General features: G+C 38.6%; 1 pseudogene; it reads left to right on the top strand.

Annotated features, from left to right (window-relative positions):
- Positions 1–2,389, top strand: part of LOC102477419 (nuclear pore complex protein Nup98-Nup96-like) — a 19,299-nt pseudogene extending 16,910 nt beyond the window's left edge.
- The last annotated feature ends 793 nt before the right edge of the window (positions 2,390–3,182 follow it).

Here is a 3,182-nt window from a genome sequence, read left to right as displayed (position 1 = left end):
GGCTATAATACAGGAAGTCAAAATCTCCCTTGAAAGTATTAAAAGCAGACTAGATCATACAGAGAATAGAACCTCAGATGTAGAAGAGAAAATTGCTGGTCTTGAAAAATCCACCATGAAGATTGAGAAAATTGCCCCCAAAATGAGAATAATATACGAGAAATACTAGATACCATCAAATGTCCAAACATCTGTATAATTGGCATCCCAGAAGGCAAAGAGACTCATTAATAATCTATTCCATGAAATCCTGCAAGAAACTTTTCCAAACCTAGAGAGGAACTCAAAAATCCAGTTCCAGGAAGTACAAAGGACACCAAATAGAATCAACCCAGGAGGATCTTCTCCAAGACACATTATAGCCACATTGACCAAAACCACAGACAAAGACAAAATACTAAGATTGGCAAGAGAAAAATGGCAAGTTACCTACAAAGATTATCCCATCAGGCTAACAGCAGACCTGTCATTGGAAACAATGCGAGTGAGTAAAGAATGGGAAACAATATTCGAAGTGTTAACAGAAAATCAATTTCAACCAAGAATACTGTACCTGACAATATTATCCTTCATATGGGAAGAGAAGACAAGAACATTCTTAGATAAACAAAACCTGAAAGAATTTACCAGCATCAGACCAGATCTCCAAGAAGTTCACAAGTGAGTGCTACATCAGAAAAATTAAATGCAGACATACAGAAATAAGAGTTCAAACACTAAGAAAATGGCCAACATAATCATAGGGACAAGTCTGGATTTGTATATTATATCCCTGAATTCAATCAGGAAGATTGAGCCACAACAGAAGATAGATTAATTACATGAGACTGAACTGGTGAAATACCATTTTATGAGTTCTGACTAAAATATTGCCGATTTTCTTCTAGGCTTTGTTGTCTCATTTTAAGGATTTTTGTCCTGTCTTGAGCTGTCGATAGTTGCATATACCTACTATTTGAGCAGAATCCTAACTTGTTTCCTGGCTTTAAATTTTAAGCAAAGTTCCTTAGCATTTCTTTGATTTATTAAAGTTGAAGCTGCTTTTCTTGAAATTACCAGCTGAACTTACTGTTGCAAGTAGTTAGATTATTTAAGAAATAGTGTGATCAATAAAATGTGGGGGGAAAAGGAATGAAAGACAACAGTAGACACTGGAGATAGTGTGAGAAGAGGGCGGGAAAGTGCAGAGGGTCAGAAATAGGGGTAGTGTATATATAAATACATAACTAGAAATGGAAAATTATTGATGATAACAATCTTGATTAAGCCACTATGCAGTATATTCTGGTTGGGAAGTCACATTTTGTATGCTGTGATGATGCTTAGGGAATGAATGCAAATTAATTTAATAAAAAGAAATGTTTCAGGGGGACCATCAGTTAGCATAATGGCTATGTCGCTGGACTCCAATGTAGTTGACCGCGGTTCGAGTCTCGGACCCGGTGGCTTAAACTCACGCCGGGCACATGTGCGTGCGTGCCCAAGATCCCGAGAGGGGATTGTGGGGTGGCCATCCACCTGGGGGGTGATTTCTCGCTTTCTATCTCTGTCTCTCTCTGTCTTTCTGGAGAGCACACGTGCCCTATAGCAAAAAAATCTCTCCAAAAAAATAAATAAATAAAAGAAATGTTTCAGGAAACAATCTAAAACTCTTTTTCTTGAAATTAAAAAAACATGCATTGAAAATGCCTATTTGATTACTCCAGTAAGCTATATAGCCCCAGCTAGGTGCTACTTTATAGTATGTTCATTCTACTCACTGAGGTTTATGTTTAAAGTCAGACTTGTGTTCATGGATATGTACATATCAGCTGCACTTGCTATTGAAAATATTAAGATTCATTAAGATCTTTAGTAAATCAATGAAATATGGGTGGGGGGGAGGCATGGAAATCAATCAATGGGATACCAGAGACAGTGTGAGAGGAAGGTGGGAGATGGCAGAAGGTGAGGAATAGGGAATCAAAGATGGGAAAAAAAGCAAAATATGTGGAAAACAAAAAATGGAAAATTATTTGTTGATGATAACACGTATGTTGATGTGCTTGATTGAGCCAATATACAGTGTATTCTGGATGGAAAATCTCATTTTGCATGCTGTAATGAATGTAAATAAATAAATTTAAATAAAAAATAAGATGAATGAATGAATGAAAAAAAAAAAAAAAAGAATTGCCTGGCTCGCTCAGATATGGCCAAGTGTGTAGCCAACCTGCCATGGGTGGTACTGAGCCTGTAGCATGTCCCTGATACAACCTCCCACTCAACACCAGACCTTCATTGAATCCCTTTGAACCTGTTGGCTCCTGACTGTGGTTGACTCTCCATGCCTGAGGCATATGCCTTGAAGGAATCCTTTCTTTCAGAACTAATGGTTGGGAGCCAGTGAGCCCCAGGATCTTTCCACCACAATCACATTCTCATTCACACTCAACACAGGGAGCTCCCCTGAATTGTTTTAATGGACACTGTTTGCCTTTCTCTGGGTTGACTGTGGAATCTGTCCTCCTTTCCTGCTGCCCTAAGCAGTATCTACTTGTTTGGGATTTCCTTAATAATGAACATAGCTTAAGGACTTCCAAAACCCAAAAAAGGAGGCAAAGTCTCCTTTCCCCATCCTTAAAACCATTAATTTTTTTTAATGGTCAATAAAGCTCCTTTGGCAGAATTCCCTTAAGAATCAGGGAATCGTTTTTTACTCCCAGCCATTCTTGATCTTGTGACCCCCCCTGCCAACCTCCTATCCCAGCACCCCCCTTTTGTTTTAATTAGAACCCTATGATGAGAGATGATGGGATAAAAATGTGTTGATTTAGTACCATCCTTTTTTAACAGAACTATCCACAGAAGAAAGGGAGAATGTGTCTCTTCTACAGACTGATTAGGTAACACTGAGTTTTTGAGTCAAAAGACGATTGGGTTGAGGTTCGAAACAGAAATGTGTCTTTCCAACACATTTAGGGTAGAAGTGAGTACCTGCCATGTAGGGATCAATCTTTGAGGCTTGTTTTGTTTCTACCACAAATTTTCCATGAACACTATACCTTTCCTACTACCATGTGCGACAGCTCTTGATTACATACCATGTGACTCCGGGAAGCTCCAGAATGTGGTTTGATCTCTGTTCTCATCTTGCTGGGAATCCTGACTGAATTTACCTCAAGAATTTCCATAAAAAATGG

Source organism: Tupaia chinensis, unplaced genomic scaffold (assembly GCF_000334495.1).
Source record: "Tupaia chinensis unplaced genomic scaffold, TupChi_1.0 Scaffold143370_1, whole genome shotgun sequence".
Classification (NCBI taxonomy): domain Eukaryota; kingdom Metazoa; phylum Chordata; class Mammalia; order Scandentia; family Tupaiidae; genus Tupaia; species Tupaia belangeri.
Note: the sequence above shows the minus strand (reverse complement) of the source record. Positions and strands in the feature narration are given on the sequence as shown.